A 17,734-nucleotide genomic window follows, 5' to 3' on the forward strand; every position below is an offset into this window, starting at 1 on the left:
TTCTCTGTCCATGTGTTGGTTTATATTCCACATATGAGTGAGATCATACAGTGTTTGTCTTTCTCCTTCTGGCTTACTTCACTTAACATAATACCCTCCAGGCCCATCCATGTTGTTGCAAATGGGACGATTTTGTCTTTTTTTATGGCTGAATAGTAATCCATTGTATATATATAACACATTTTCTTAATCCCATCGTCAGTCTAGGGATACTTAGGTTGCTTCCACTTCTTGGCTATGGTGAATAATGCTGCAATGAACATAGGGGTGCATAAGCCTTTGGATTGTTGATTTCAGGTTCGTTGGATAGATGCCCAGTAGTGGGATGGCTGGGTCATAGGGCATCTCTGGTTTTAATTCTTTGAGGAATCTCCATACCGTTTTCCATAGAGGCTGCACCAGTTTGCATTCCCACCAGCTGTGTATGAGGGTTCCTGTTTCTTCACATCCTCTCCAACACTTGTTGTTTTTTGTCATGGTGATTATAGCCATTCTAACAGGCGTGAGGTGATATCTTAGTGTTGTTTTGATTTGCATTTCCCTGATGATTAGTGATGTTGAACATCTTTTCATGTGCCTATTGGCCATCTGTATATCTTCTTTGGAGAAGTGTCTGTTCATTTCCTCTGCCCATTTTTTGATCAGGTTGTTTGTTTTTTTGTTGTTCAGTTGTGTGAGTTCTTTATATATTATGGAGATCAACCCCTTGTCAGATGTATGTTTTGCAAATATTCTCTCCCAGCTGGTGGGTTGTCTGTTCATCTTGATTCTGGTTTCATTTGTCTTATAGAAGCTCTTGAATCTGATAAAGTCTCACTTGTTTAGTTTTCTTTAGTTTCCCTAGTCTGGGTAGGCATGTCATCTGAAAAGATTCTTTTACGACCAATGTCAAATAGTGTGTTGCCTATATTTTCTTTTATGAGTTTTATAGTTTCAGGTCTCACCTTCAGGTCTTTGATCCATTTTGAGTTAATTTTTGTGAATGGCGATAGCAGATGGTCCACTTTCCTTCTTTTGCATGTGGCTGTCCAGTTTTCCCAGCACCATTTATTGAAGAGACTTTCCTTTCTCCATTGTATGTTCTTAGCACCTTTGTCGAAAATTAGCTGTCCGTGTATGTGTGGTTTTATTTCTGGGCTTTCAATTCTGTTCCATTGATCTGTGTGTCTGTTTTTGTACCAGTACCATGCTGTTTTGATTACTATTGCTTTGTAGTATGTTTTGAAGTCAGGGATTGTGATGCCTCCTACTTTGTTCTTTTTTCTTAGGATTGCTTTAGCTATTCGGGGTCTTTTGTTGCACCATATAAATTGTAATTTATTACAATTTATTACAATTGCAATTGTAAATGGTATTATCTTTTTGAGTTCTCTTTCTGTTAGTTCATTATTAGCATACAGAAATGTAACTGATTTTTGTAGATTGATTTTGTACCCTGCAACTTTGCTGTAGTTGTTGATTATTTCTAATAGTTTTCCAACGGATTCTTTAGGGTTTTCTATATATAAAATCATGTCATCTGCAAATAGTGAGAGTTTCACTTCTTTGTTACCTATTTGCATTCCTTTTATTCCTTTTTCTTGCCTAATTGCCCTGGCCAAAACCTCCAGTACTATGTTGAACAGAAGTGGTGAGAGTGGGCAGCCCTGCCTCGTTCCTGTTCTCAGAGAAATGGCTTTCAGTCTTTCCCCATTGAGTATGATGTTGCCTGTGGGTTTGTCATAAATAGCCTTTATTATGTTGAGGTACTTTCCTTCTATTCCCATTTTGTTGAGAGTTTTTATCATAAATGGATGTTGTATCTTGTCAAATGCCTTCTCTGCATCTATTGAGATGATCATGTGGTTTTTATTCTTTGTTTTGTTGATGTGATGTATCACGTTGATTGATGTGTGGATGTTGAACCATCCCTGTGTCCCTGGTATAAATCCCACTTGATCATGGTGTATGATCTTCTTAATGTATTGCTGTATTCGGTTTGCCAATATTTTGTTGAGGATTTTTGCATCTATGTTCATCAGCGATATTGGCCTGTAATTTTCTTTCTTTGTATTGTCTTTGTCTGGCTTTGGTATCTGGGTGATGTTGGCCTCATAGAATGATTTAGGAAGTGTGGAAAGAAAATAATTTTAACAAGATCAGAATGCTTTTAAGTTACAGTTTGAATTTGGAGGCTCAATTCATGGCATTTTACATTCCAAGGAAAGCTTTGAATTGTTTAGGATTCAGTTGACTCATATATGTCAGAGGAAGAGAAGCATGGCTAACCTTCACACGTATGAAAATTTCCCAATATCTGCTGGCAACAGATGACCCCTATGCTCTTATATACTTGTCTAGGGGATACACATGGTTCCTCAGCAGTTAAGCATTTGATTCAACTGAAGTGCAGTTAGCCTCCCCCCCCAACAGGGCAGTTTTTTCTAAATATTTTTTTTTTTAATAGGAAAGAAAGTGGCTGTGCACAGAGGGAGAATTGAGCACTGTCTGTTCTTCAAAGATACTCCTGTGGCAGCGGTTGGGGCTCTTAGTGCTCGCTGCCCTGGCAGAGACCTGCTTAGACAGGGTAGGAGGAGGGTGGGCTTTGGGTGTCAGACTTGCGTCTCCAGTGTTGACTACAGCCTTTTTGAAAATCAGGCTTTGCTCCTTTTCCAGGGACTCCTTTGGAATTGAGAGGGTTTCTTTTCTATTTATTGGCTCTCAGCCTTGACTTGGTCTTGAAGTTTCTGAATTTCTAGCTCTCAGGTTTTTTCGGGTTTAAGTTAAATGCACTTAATTCATGTACGTGCGAGTAATTTCAGTTGTAGTGTGCATAAGTCCTTATACCAGGCACAGTACTGAGTCCGGTTTCTTACCTGGCAACATGGCTCTAGTGAAAGTAGCATCCCTCTGTCAGGGCTGAAACAGCAAAGCACAGTGACTGATAGACCCAGATTGCTGGACCCCAGATTCAGAAGCAACTAACATTTATTGGATAGTTACTATGTTTCAGGCCCTTTTCATATATTAAAGCAGTTAATACTGACAATAACGCTTTCCTTTAGGTGCTATGAGTATTATTATCCACATTTGCAGATGGGAAAATTGAGGCAGCTTACGCAGTCTAGGTGACTTGTCAGAAGTCACACAGCTAGTCATTTGCAGAGCAGAGTTTTGTACCCGGCTGATCATACTGCAGGGTCCACATTCTTAGCCCCTTCCTTACGTGCAAAGCCCCTCGTATATCCCTGTTTCATTCTCCTTTCCCTGGCACATGCAGTTATCATTCCATCTTGCCCCCTTTCATCTGTCTAATTTGTGTCTAATACTCTTTTTGGGTTTTTTTTTGTAAATAATCTTCCTTCTCACCTCCTCCTTCTCCATTCCTTCATATTTAGAGTTTAACCACCTGCCTAGAAAAGCTGGTAGGCTTATACAATAAAGAAATCCTCATAAAATTCTCAGCAAAATGGATAGGAGTATGTAGGGTCATTTATCTTTGGAATATAAATGAGTTGGGAGTGGGGACCATGGTCTCCTAGGATCTTGGGATTGTCAGTGACTCAGCTATAGTTTGTGGATGATACAAGGTGTTTCTTGTGCTGGCTTTTTGGGGTCCATGGCTGGAACTAGACAACTTAGGGGTTTTATGGAGTCTTTTAAGAATGATTTATGTGCCCCTTGATGTCTATATCCATCCTTTCACCTGTCTCATTTTAAGACTTCTTTTACCTCTTAACTAGTGGTTGAGTGTGGTGGGCTTACTTGTTGAAGGCTTCTTTTTTTTTTTTTTTTTTGTGAGGAGGACCAGCCCTGAGCTAACATCCAATGCCAATCCTCCTGTCTTTTGCTGAGGAAGACTGGCCCTGGGCTAACATCTGTGCCCATCTTCCTCTACTTTATATGGGACGCCGCCACAGCATGGCTTAACAAGCGGTGCGTTGGTGCGCGCCCGGGATCCGAACTGGCAAACCCCGGGCCACCGCAGCGGAGCGCTGCGCACTTAACTGCTTGCGCTACCGGGCCGGCCCCAAAGGCTTCTGTTTTTAGACTCTGACTTATGTTCTGTGCCTTGTCTCCTTGCTTCTGCCTGTGAGGCTTTAACCCCAAGGGACTCAGCTCTAATTTAATAGCAGCTTGGCTTAACATTACTTGTTAAGTAAATGAGTGTTCACAACAGCAGGAATTTTGAGCTGACCTACTAAGAAGGTGAGTAGAGTGATTTAGGCCACCCTTTGTAAGTTTCTCCCATTTGTCTTTAGCCTTGCACCACATCACCAGTGATCTCTCATTTCATAGTGCCTATGAATTAGGTTAATCGTGACTTCAGGAAGTCACTTTGTTTCACTGTGGCCCTGAGGAATGCCAAGTATCGGGAACTATAATCACTTAACATTTACCCAGCCACTGGATGCCTAATGTCCTCTCACATCAAACTGGTTGTAAGGTAGCTTTCAGCAGAATCTGGGAGGTGCCTTACAGGTTCAAGGAGCAGGGTGGTAGGACAGGGGCTCATTTGGCATTATTAGAATTTCCCATATTTGACATCCTGCTGCAGCGTCAGAAGAACTGGTGCATCTCAGAAGATGGTTGAAATTGATCCAAATCCTTTGAGGCCACTGCTACCACCAGAGCTGTTCTGGGTTGGACAATACCCCTCCCAAGCCTCAAGGTAAGGGGTGTTTGGTTTGAGAGAAGGAATACAAGTCCATATTCTATAGGGTATTAGAGCTGAATAGATCTGTGCCTGATTTGGTCCCATCAGTTTTTACGTGTGAACACTGAGATCTGGGGTTGGATGTGGGGCAGCTTGTCCAGCCTTCCCTGGACTTGATTGAAATCTGAAGCAAACCATATGAGCCCTTCCAATACTTTTGCTTTTGATGACTTAGGGGTTTTAGAGTCTTGACTTCTCATCTATTAAAAAAACAAGAGGGAAATGGGGAGTAGGTGTGGGCTGGTGAATAGTTGGTCAACATTTCCTATCATACAGGTTGATGCTATTAGGAATTCTATTTGAGAGTTACTGAGTAGGGGAGATAGCTAGGGATGAGGTTCTGAGGGTTTGGGACAAGAGGGAAAGAGGGGAAGGGATGGAGGATCCATCTGGAATCTGTCTGAAAGAAGAAGACTGCATAATGCTTTGAAGAAATCAAGCCTCAGTCCAAGAAGAAATGTCATCTCAGCAGCCATCTTCACATTACCTCATCTCCTTGGCAAGGCCCAACCCCACCTATGCCCCCTTAATGCTAGTTCTGGTTCTGTGTATTTTGAGAGTCGGTGATTGTGTATGCTCTGAGTGAGTTCAAGCTCTGGGAGAGGGACCACTTCTGACTGTTACTTAGGCCACCAAAGCAGTGGGCAAGGGGTGGTTACTTGTGGTATGGGGATGTGCTGTCAGGCTGATGGGGAGCAGCAGAGGTGTTTGGGCAGCATGGAGGGAAGGGTGCATATCCTGTAGGAATCAGGGGACACAGATTTTTGTCACCTAACAAGTTCCCCCAAAGTCAAGGATGGCTGCAGCTCTGTTACCCCGCGCTGTCTAGTAGGCACTGTAGTTATTAGGAGTGACTTTGAAAAATATTCTTTTGCCATTTCCTGTTTCACTCCCAGACTGCTCAGTATGTTGAAAATGGAGTTCATGGACCATCATATTTATATAAAAGTCATAACTTGAGATGCCTCCATTTATGATATCCAAGTGTCCTCTCCACCCTTTCCTTGGTTTCTCATACCTTATGGGATTGGTGGACCAGCCTGTGTCTTACCAGCATTTCCTGAGTACCTACCACAGTGTTCAATTTGGGGGTTGGCGGGGAACTACAATGGGGATTCCGGTGTGTTAAGGTCTTAAAAGATTTTTTGTGGGTTTCACATGCCTCAAAGAATCTTACTGTCTGGTAAGTACAGGACATTTAAGCAACAAATGTAACTACAGACATTACAATGTAGGCCGTCTGCCTCAGTAACTTGACTTTAAGCACTTCTTAGTTTCCATGTTTTACACTTGAGGATAAGGTTAGGAGAAGTTAACTTATTGAGAAATTTTAGTTGGTACTGGAACTATGTTCACCTAATACAGGAAGCTAGTGTTCTTCAAAGAGGATGAGAATGCCTCTATAAGATGATGGGAACCAACACCCAACATTTGTTCCCCAGGGAATAGTACACTATGTAGGCAAGATCCTGGGTCCCCTGAAGGGTCTCCTATCATATGTATTGGTGAAATACCAGCTGTCCTTTGGGATGGGATATCTTTGGCTTAGCTGTACTTTTCACTGGCTTCTGCTTATCAGAACCAGAGGGCTGTCCAGACAGATGCTGCTATGCTGAACTCTTAGTGTTCATCTTGGGGACTCACTGCCATATTGCCTTTTAACTAAGTGCAGTAGTGCAGCATGTACTTTAGAGTTAGGAGGTCTTGGATGAGACTCCAAAATAAAAGAGTGAAGAAATCCCATGCCTTATGTTAGGACAAGAGCATGTGGTAAAGGGTGTAGTGACATGGTTTTTAGCCAGAAGGATGGTTGTGGACATTGACCTCAACAATGATCCAGAACAGGTTTGGCATGAAGAGAAGAAACACTACCCCTGCTTTCTTCGGGAGGAGGAATGAGCCTGATGCTTTTTGTTTGTGGTATACTTAGCCCAAAGAGCTATGTGATGCCCACAAACGTTGATAAAGGTAATCTTTGATCATTGCCAAACAGAATGGCCAGTGCACCTTGTATTCAGTACCCTTATTTTGAGTTCTGTGTCCTAGGATGGGGTGCTTAGTGTGCTTTATTTTTAAAAGGGCCCTGAAAACTTCCCTTGCCCTTTCTGGTTCACATCTCACCATCAATCACGTGTTAAAAGTGGTCAAGAAAGGAAAGATTTGGTTTATTTTAAGCTTTAAAAGTGACATACTGGCAGAGGTAGGACTAAAACCAGCTTCTAATCATCAGTTTTAGACTCCAGCACAAAAAATGACATTTTTAAGTAAAAAGCATCTGGTTTTATGCATGGGGGAATTACAGACTGGGCAAGCTTTCTACAAGAGGGGAGGAATAAATACTTTTTACTGTGTCCTTAGAGTATGGGTGGGATTCATGAATACACTTCGCTGCTTGGCTGTTAAAATGGTTCAAAGGAGCCTCATGCTGCAGCACAGAAGATTTGTCGCAAAAGATTTCTGATCCTTGGAAGTTAAGGTTAGTTCACCTTCATTGCTCCCTCCCTACCTTTCACTAGGGCACATGAACTAGAAACACATAGTCTCCCTATAGTCTGTCCTGGACCCCATCCATACGAAGGCCCTTTCTAGGACCTCTCAGCATATTGTGAAGTACCTCCCATCAAGCACCCCAATACTAAGAAGTTAATTGCCTAATGACAGCATTGATCAAGTGTCCCCTAAAGTGAACTAGGAGGCAAAACTTCAGATGGGAGTTTGCCATTGCTATCAACAAATATGCAACAATCTTTTAGGTGGTGAAATTCTTTAATCCCTAATTAGTATTAGTGCCTATCTTCAATGTATTTGCTATCTGGAATTGTTCTAATAAAATTTTGTCACCTGTAGTGCCCCTGCTCTTTGGGAGCCATATGTTTACAATAGAATCTCCACCCATTGACTTTAAGGATAGTTTTCCTGCAAGTGGACAAGAAGCTGTATTAGTATAGTGCTAGCACTTGTTTGGCCTACCCAATTTGGTTCTTCTGAACACTGTGGTTCTCAACTATCCCATGAGGGGCTGGGTTGTATTTTCCTAGTTCATCTTTATTACTATTAGTAGCCTGTTACTATTCCTTTCAAGCATTCTACTGCCTAGGACGTATTACTTAAATTTTTATAGAGTTAATGTTATACAGACAATTCCGTACATTAGTGCAGCTAAGCTTTCTTAGCAGTTTTTCGATAAATGCCTTTGGAGTATTTTGGTTTCTTGAAAGCCTGTTTTATGCCTTACTTCTTTTCTAATTGTCCATCTGCCCCTCCTAAATATGCTCCTGTAGACACTGCTTTGTTGTTGCATTGCTGATAGCCACTGCTGGAAAACTGTCCTAAAATGGGGAAGATAAACATCTTAGACATGGTGCTACTCTATTTTTCTAGCTTAATTGGTTCTTTAGATGAGCTTTAACACCCAGTTGGCAGCTAAACTCAGCAAATGGATGATATTTGCATGCATATGGTTGTAATGAATTTTCGGTTTTGGTTTCTCTATGTATAGATGAGAAGCAAGGAAATCTTTCATATGTAATTGCATGGCCTTGTCCTTTGTAAATATCTGGTGCAGAGCTCTCTGTTCCAAAGTTTGGACCTATTAAAATTTTGCCACTTAATAAAAAGATGTTGCATCTTAAGGGCCTTTGATTCTAGGAACTATGTATTCTTGCTCACATATACACGTACATAGTGATAACTTCAGTCCACTATGTTTTTAGGTGCGGTGTTTAGTTTCACCTAGAAATCCATCTCTTGCCTAGTTATTTCCATCCTGTGCAAGTAGGCAATACAATCAAGTTACCCAATAAAATTACAGATTTGGCATCCATTTTTGAAATATTGAGCCACTGACAAATCTGTAGTGCAATAATGTAGCCATTTGCTATCAAATATCAATTTTCTGTGGGAAATTTGTTCTTATAATAGAACACTTTATGGTAATACTGCAAACCTCAATAGCTATACTTGTTGTCCATATTTATGTCTTCACATTAAGTCTTGTTACTAATGTCATACACTTATAACTTCAGTCAACTACCGTTTATTGATGCTGCCTAGAGGCTTACAAACAACAGTATGGATTTATGGAATTTCCTAATTGCCTGCTCTGCGTTGCCCCTTTAGAGGCAACATCACATGCCAGCTTCTCAGTATTTTCCAATTGCGTTTTCATTAGGATCCCTTGATTCTATGCCAATGCAGAGAGGTTTTTAAAATTCAGTACAATTTATTTGCAAATTCTTAGGGACATACATACTTTTTTGGGGAGTCATTTGCTTGTGAAGTTTTGGCAATGTTCAGCAGGATCCCACTGCCTATCATATCTTTCACACGTCTTAACCAAATTTGGTGCTGTGTTTTGGAGAAAAAGATCATTACCGTGAATCTTCTGTAGTACTTCATTTGTTCTCATGGTGTTGTTCTTTATAAATTATTAGATGAATTTGTAGAAAATTCCTCATAATACTGCGTTACTTGAAGCATTAGAAACCAGCAATTTAATAAAAGCATTTGATGGAGTAACATTTTTTACATTAAAATTAAGGATATATATGCTTTCATGCTGGATGTTTCATGAATGTATTTATTACCATTGCCATTTGCAAGTAGTTTTACAACACCTCCCTCCTCCGTATTGATAAGTGTTTATCCTGGCATATTTCTAAATTTTAAATTTGGCACTGTTTCAGGTAATTATTTGGTGATTTTGTTCTAAGTTTTTCCACACAGCGACCCTATTCAGCAGGTGACGAGTTCACATTCTAAGTTTGGTTTCGAAGGACCTTTGATGGGCCAAAGTATATATGGGTAAATTTAGTCATAAGTATATGCCTTATTCTCTTGGGTCCAATATGGCCACTGTTTCATTATTAGTGCCACTGCCTATTAAATCTATGGTAATAATGTGGAATTTTCATAGGTTGTAAGATATTGAGCCTTTTCAGATTTGTCACTGACCTGCAGACAAATTGGAGCTAATCCAAAATTGTGTAGTACCCAATTGGTACATGTATCATCGCCCTTTGGGAATTTAGTGATTTGCAGTTCACGTGAATGTAAGAAATTAGTACCATCTGCAGTGCATTTTAATAGCTCTAGTACATAAACAGAAATATTGAGATTGGTGGGAATTTGGTGCCTTGAACACAAGGTAACCATTATGATAGCTTTTATGTAGTACCTCATTTGTCCACACGGCGATGCTCTTCCAAAATAAGTACATAGAAATTGCTCGCCAATTTTCCAGTAGCATTACTGTCTGATTCCTCCATTCTGAGTGACTAATATATTGTAGGATTTTTGAACACCTTTTGTTATTAGACATTTAAATAAGTTTAATGGTACTCTAGTAGGATTTTCAGGCCAATAATTTGTGTTTTTCAGTTGTTAAAGGTATTAATATGGCTATTTACTGGTACATTTAGTGTCTTACTCGTCCATTTACAGTGTAACTCTAAATTTCGTGCATTCCTGTGGACAATAAGCAATGATCGTGGAAATTCGCTAGTACTTAATTTTGCAGTTTGTATTAGCGTTATTGGTTGCATATTTCCCTTCTGGGATTATTACTCCCAATTTGATGCTCCAGTAATAGTAAGACAACAATAATATCGTAGGGTTCTTCAGGACATTGTGATTCTCAGCTATTGTAGGTTTAGGTATAGATTATTGGTAGTGTGCTTTTCTTGCTTATACCTCACTTTGGTTGTGCGATATGTAAAGTAGTCTTGCCAGTTACTGTGGGTCCTCCGTAACATAAGAGCAGGGTTTTCACTCTTAAAAACTCCAGGAAAAGTTCATCCAGATTTTGCAGTTTAGTGGACAAAAAGGGAACCTTGCATTACTCAATTTACTTCAAATATGATGCTTTTTGACTATGTTACCACTCTCATCAGAAATTTAGTCATAGGAAACTTCCATTAACATTACAATCTGATCTTACTAAAGAGCCTAAAATGTTTTGATAAAAGCTGATTATTCGTTTCTAATATTGTTAATTTTATCTCCACATTCACTGAGGTGATTGGCATTTTTAAAGTAGATCAGTTTAATTATTACATATATTACAGTGGCTATTTTCCTGTACTTTTAGGCTTCTGCCCCCGAATTTCTAGAGATTTCTGTGTCCTTTATTGTCAGAATTATTTTAAGGTTTGTCGCCGCCTTGTGGACACAAAGAATAATCTTTTTCTGATATTCTGTAGTGCCGCATTAGTCCACAACGCATCGCCCTTTTGAAATGATGTTGCGGTGCTTGCATCATAAATTTCGTTCTGATTGAGTATTAATATGGTAACCTGATGACTGCTAGTGAGCCAAAAATACATTTGAGGAATTTAAAGGGCACTTGTTTTATTTCTTGATATTGTCCAATTACGGGTTCTGGCTCATAAAGTGTTTGTGTGCAGTGTAGTGCTGATATACAATTTGTTTAATTCGATATCCCTACCTATTAGCTTCATCATTCTGGTTTATCACTAGCAATTTAAAAATTTTACTAGCAAATTAAAAATACACAGGTGATATTAACATCAAGTACCAAAGATCGTGTTTCTCCTAAAAATAGTTGATCTCAAGTACGTTACTCCATATATGAAAAATGTCTGAGGGAGTATATTGTTAAAGGCTTAATATACTAGTCCAAAATTTCTAAGTGTTGTTATTTTCTATACTTTTATTGCAGTAACTTCAGCTGATTTTTGTTAGATGTAGTATTGCCCCAGTAGGCACATGCCCTATGATAAGCTGACATGGGTACTAAAAAGCATAGAATGTGATAATGTACTATTGCTATAATTGTGTCCTGTTTTCCAGTCTTTTAATGTACTATTGCTATAGTTGTGCCCTGTTTTCCAATCTTTTTTTTATTATCTACTCTCTGTACTTATGATGCAGTGACAAGTGGTGTTTTAACTTTGCTGGTGTTCTCAAGCAACCACTATTGTTTGCTTTAACAGTACTTTGAGCTGCATCTCACATTTGGTTTTAATTTTTTTTTTCATGGCAATCTTTTTTAGGTGGTGCACTTTATTGTTGTCACCTGGGTTGCTCAGCACGTTATAGTGCTTTACACGTGTAACTGTTCATTGCTTACTTTTAGTTTAACGTTGCTATTTAGATTGGGTATATTCTAATAGTATTAACCATTTAAACCTTCTTTTGCCCTTCTAGTTGACTGCCTGGAATTTTGTCTATTAGCAGAACATTAGGTATTAAGAGCTGCCAACTATGGGTTGAGTGGTTCTGGAGGTACCGTTGCTTGCCATATTATGAAACCATAGATCCATGACTTGTTATACTGCCCATGTTGACTTAATCACTTGATCAAAAAGCGTATCCCAGAATTTTACATGGTGAGTTGTCATTGCTTCTGTCTTGCTGTCATTGTTGAATAGTATTAATCCAAACTATAGTTACCAAGTTGATTCAGATGTGTTTGATAGGTCTTAGACTTTTTCTACCATTGTGAAAATTTTGGTTTTCTACTGCCTTGTATTGGTAGTGAGTTGACATATTTTCCTATCTGTTAATAAAGTTATATGTTGTCTGGTTGTTGGCTCAGCAATCCCTCTGTATTGTAGATGTGGTCCTGCTAAGATTTTTCACCATGTGTAGTCAAATGTACCTTTCTTCTGTTTTTGAGGTTCTTTCATGACTGTTCATTGGAGAGTCTTGCCACTGCTACTTCTCTGCTAGATCATTATTTAGCCCAGCTGTATTATGGGATCATCTTTTGACTTAATGGTGTCACTGGAAAACTTACATCTCCTAGTGGATGAAAATATTTCAATGGTAGGGCTAATCTCCATGTGGTATTCCTTTATCTCTTATCTTTGCTTACATATTTATGTGTTATACACATTGGGCAGTTTGCTGGTACAAATACTTTGCATTCACTCATGGCCAAGACACTGGTAACCATTATTTGGGGGCAACCTGTCAATGAGTTTATAGCTAACAAGTGTCGTCTCAATTTTGTAATAAGATTAAATGTTTTGTAGCAGGAACACCTATCTTAGCAACCCTGCTAATCAGTGGGACTCTGAATAAGGTAATTGACTTCTTTTTTAAAATATAACAACTGTTATTTAACAACTGTGATATAATTCATGTACTATAAAATTCACCCTTTTTATTTATCCGAAGAACTTGAAATCAACAATCTCAAAGAGGCTTGTGCACCCCTGTGTTCATTGCAGCATTCTTCACTGTAGCCAAGACGTGGAAGCAACCCAAGTGTCCATCAACAGATGATTGGAAAAAAAAGATGTGGTATATATATACAATGGAATACTAGTCAGCCATAAGAAAAGACAAAATCATCCCATTTGCAACAACATGGATGGACCTGGAGAGTATTATGTTAAGTGAAAGAAGCCAGACAGAGAAAGACAAACACTGTATGACCTCTCATATGTGGAATATAAACTCACACACGGACAGAGAGAACAGTTTGGTGGTTATCAGGGGGAAGAGAGTTGGGGGGTGGGCACAAGGCGTGAAGGGGCGCATTTATATGGTGACTGACAAATAATAAGGTACAACTGGAATCTCACAATGTTAGTATGACATCAATAAAAAAAATATTCGCCTTTTTAAAGTTCAGTGGCTTTTAGTATAATTCATAGAGTTGTGCAACCATAATTACTGCCTTACTGTAAAACATTTTCATTGCCCCAGAAAGAAGTCCCATACACATTAGCAGTCAACCCACATTTTCCCCTTTGGCCAACCGTGGAAACCACTAATCTAACTTTTGTCCGTATGGATTTCTCTATTCTGGACATTCATATGAATGCAGTCATGCAATATGTGACCTTTGTGTGCAGCTTCTTTCACTTAGCATGTTTGGGTGGTATGTCCATATTATAATATATATTGGTACTTCATTCCTTTTATGGCTTAATAATCCACTTTATGGATTAACCACATTTTGTTTATCCATTCATCAGCTGAAGGATATTTGGGTTTCCACCTTTTGTCTATTGTGAATAATGGTGCTATAAACATTCATGTACAAGTTTTCATGTGGACATATTTTCATTTCTTTGGGTATACACTTAGCTTTGGAATTGCTTTGTAATACGGCAACTCTATGTTTAATGTTTTGAGTAATTGACAAACTTTACTAAAGTGGCTGCACCATTTTAAGTTCTCACCAACAATGTATAAAGATTTCAATTTATTCCCATTCTCACTTGTTATTTTCTGTCTTTTATATTAGCCATCCTAGTGGATATGAAGTATCTCATTGTGGTTTTGACTAGTATTTCTGTGTCAAGCAATTTTTCATGTGCTTATTGGCCATTTGTATTTCTTTGGAGAAATGTCTGTTCAAATCCTTTGTTCATTAGAATTGGGTTATATGTCTTTTTGTCATTTTATTGTGAGAGTTTCTTATATAACTGGATAATAGACCTTTATGTGATTTGTAAATATTTTCTTCCATTCTGTGTGTTGTCTTTTCACGTTTCTGTGTGTGTGTGAGGAAGATCAGCCCTGAGGTAACATCTGATGTTTATCCTCCTCTTTTTGCTGAGGAAGATTGGCCCTGAGCTAACATCCGTGCCCATCTTCCTCTACTTTATATGGGACGCCGCCACAGCATGGCTTGACAAGCAGTGCGTCGGTGCACGCCGGGGATCTGAACCGGCGAACCCCAGGCTGCGGCAGTGGAGTGCATGCACTTAACTGCTTGCACCACTGGGCCGGCCCCACGTCTTTTCACTTTTTTGATGCCATATTTTCCAGCAGAGAAGTTTTTAATATTGCTGAAATCCCATTTATCTGTTTTTTTTTTTCTTTTTCCACTTTTGATTTTGGTGTAATAACAAACCGTTATCTAACCTAAATTGTAGCTCTTACATTGAGGTCTGATCCATTTGGTATTTATTTTTGTATGTGGTGTGAGATAAGAGGTTCAACTTTATCCTTTTGCGTGTAGATTTCCAGTTGTCCCAGCACCATATGTTGAAAAGACTACTTCCTATTGAATTATCTTGACACCCTTATTGAATATCCCTTGATTCTAAATGCAAGGGTTTATTTTTGGCCTTTAAATTCTATTTCATTTATCTCTCTACCTTATGTCCAGGCTGTCTGGTAGTATTGTAGTAAGTTTTGTGTGTAAATTTTGTAGTAGTAAATTTTGTGTAGTAAATGTGTGTGTTTTGTAGTAATTTTTGAAATCTAGAAGTGTGAAGCCTCCTACTTGTTTCTTTTTCATGATTGTTTTGGCTATTCTGAGACCCTTAAATTTCCGTATGAATTTTAGGATTATTTTGTCAATTGCTATAAAAAAAGATCTGGAATTTTGGTAAGGATCACATTTAATCTGTAGATCATTTTGTGGCGTGCTGCCATTTAACTATTAATTCTCCCAGTCCATTAACATGGAATATCTTTCCATTAATTTAGTCTTCTTTAATTTCCTTCAACACTGTTTTGTAATTTTCACTGTAAAAAGTCTTATACTTCTTTTTAAAACTTTATTCCAAATATTTTGCTGTTTCTCATGATATTGAAAATAGAATATTTTCGTAATTTCATTTCATTACGAGAATAGAAATTCTCGTAATTTCATTTTTGATTCATTGCTGGTGTATAGGAAGAAAATTATTTTTCTGTTGATCTTGTATCTTCCAGTCCTTCTGAACTCATTAGAATTGCTTCTTTTTGTTCTAATAGTTTTAATATTAGGGGTTTTTTTTGGTGGATTCCTTACGATTTTTATGTATAAGATTACATCCCCTATGAGTACAGATCATTGTATATCTTTCTTTCCAATGTCATTGATTTTTATTTCTTTTTCCTGCCTAATTACCCTGGCTAAAATCTCCTGTACAATATTGGCAAGAGCAATTTTCCTTGTCTTGTTTCTGGTTTTACGGAAAATACACTTAATTGACCATTAATTACAACGATAGCTGTACAATTTTTGTAGGTGCAGTATTTCAAGTATAGAAAGTTCTCTTCTGTTCCTAATTTGTTGAGGGCTTTTTTTTTTATCATGAATGGTTGTCATGAAATTTTTCAAATGTTTTTTCTGCATTTGTTGATATGATCATGAGGTTTCATCTTTATCCTATAAATATGGTGTATTAAATTCATTGATTTTCAGATATTAAACCAACTTTTCTTTGCTGAGATAAGTCACATTTGGTCATGGTGTATAGTCCTTTATATTCATTTCTGGATTTGGTTTGCAGTGTTTTGTTGGAGATTTTTGCGTCTCTATTCATAAGGTAGCTTGCTCTGTAGTTTTCTTGTTTTATCTTTGTCTTATTTTGATATCAGGCTATTACTGGCCTCAGAATGAATTGGGAAGCATTTCTTCTCTAATATTTTTTGGAACATTATGTGAAGGATTGGTATTAATTCTTGTTTGTTTCATAGAATCACCATTGAAATGGTCTGTTCATGGGCTTTTTTTGTGGGAATTTTATAGATTAATTATTGAATTCGTTTTTATATGTCTATTCAGATTTTGCTTCTTGAGTCAGATTTGATTGTGTCTTTCTAGTAATGTATCCATTTTGTCTAAGATATCTAATTGACATACACTTTTTGATAGTATTCCTTTGTAATTCTTTTTGTTCCTGTAGGGTTGGTAATAATGTCCCCTCTCTTATTCCTGATCATATTTCTTTGAGTTTTCTCTCTTTTTTTCATTGTCAGTCTAGCTACAGGTTTGTCTGTTCTTTTTTGATTGTTTCGAAGAACCAAATTTAGTTTCCTTGATTTTCTCGACTTTTTTGTGTTCTTTCTTTCACTTATTTCTATTCTAACCTGTATTATTTCCTTCTTCCTGATTCATTTGGGTTTAATTTGTTCTTTTTCAAATTTCTTAATGTAGATATTTTGCTTATTGATTTGAGATCTTCAGTTTTAATGTAGGCAGTTGCAGCTACAGTTCTCCTCAGCACTGTTTTTGTTGCATCTAGTAAATTTTATATATTCTGTTTACATTTTCATTCATAATATTTTCTGATTCTCTTTGTGATTTCTTTTTTGACCTATTGGTTGTTTAGGAGTTTGTTGTTTAATTTCCACATATTTGTGAATTTCCCAGATATCATTGTTATGGATTTCTAATTTCATTTCATCATAGGAGAACATACTTTGTGATTTCAATTCTTTTAAGTTTATTGAGACTTGTTTTGTGTGGTTTTTTTTGTTTTGTTTTTTTTGCTGAGGAAGTGTCACCCTGAACTAACATCTGTTAGATCAAGCAAAAAGAGGAAGATTCGCCCTGAGCTAACATCTGTGCCGGTTTTCCTCTATTTTGTATGTGGGTTGCTGCCACAGCATGGCCGCCGATGAGTGGTGTAGGTCTGTGCCTGGGAACTGAACCTGGGCTGCCAAAGCGGAGAGCACTGAACTTAACCACCAGGCCACAGGGCTGGCCCCTGTTTTGTGTCTTAGCATATGATCTATCCTGGAAAATGTTCCATGTGCATTTGAAAATAATGTGTATTCTGTAGTTCTTGTTATTCTGCAGTTGCTATAGATGTTTAATAAGTCAAATGGTTTTATAGAGTTGTTCAGGTCTTCTGTTTCCTCATTGATCTTCTGCCTAGTTGTTCTATTATTGAAAGTGTAGTAAAGATGTCTCCAACTACAGTCATGCACCACATAATGAGGTTTTGGTCTATGATGGACCACATATACTATGGTGGTCCCAATAGATTAGTACCGTATAACCTAGGTGTGTAGGACGCTATACCATCTAGTTTTGTTTAAGTACACTCTATGATGTTTGTACATCGACAAAATCACCAACAACACATTTCTCAGAACATATCCCTGTCATTAAGTGATGCATCGCAGTATTATTGCCGAATTATCTATTTTTTCCTCTGTTTCTGCTATTTTTTTCTTATTTTTGGTGTTCTGTTGTTAGGCGCATATATGTTTATAACTCTTAATATTTTCCTGATAGATTGATCCTTTGATTATAATAAAATATCCTTATTTATCTCTAGTGACAATCTTTTCTTAGTTCTATTTTATATTAGGATAGCTACTCCAACTGTCTTTTGT

The 17,734-nt window shown here is 37.9% G+C and overlaps 1 long non-coding RNA gene across 24 annotated transcripts in view; it reads left to right on the forward strand.

Annotated features, from left to right (window-relative positions):
• Window positions 1-17,734, forward strand: part of LOC106803822 (uncharacterized) — a 69,468-nt gene that overhangs the window by 39,404 nt on the left and 12,330 nt on the right. For 20 of the 24 annotated variants that reach the window (XR_015550422.1, XR_015550440.1, XR_015550443.1 and 17 more), the window contains 3 exons: window positions 4,538-4,651; window positions 11,864-12,045; window positions 12,336-12,484. The exons of 2 other annotated variants lie outside the window; for them this stretch is intronic. This is a non-coding gene — a long non-coding RNA (uncharacterized LOC106803822). The remainder of the gene's footprint in view (window positions 1-4,537; window positions 4,652-11,863; window positions 12,046-12,335; window positions 12,485-17,734) is intronic. 2 more of the 24 variants (XR_015550424.1, XR_015550423.1) reach the window with 2 other exon arrangements.

The sequence above is a fragment of the Ceratotherium simum genome, chromosome X, assembly GCF_057802395.1.
Source record: "Ceratotherium simum simum isolate JZ-2026a chromosome X, ASM5780239v1, whole genome shotgun sequence".
Taxonomy (NCBI): domain Eukaryota; kingdom Metazoa; phylum Chordata; class Mammalia; order Perissodactyla; family Rhinocerotidae; genus Ceratotherium; species Ceratotherium simum.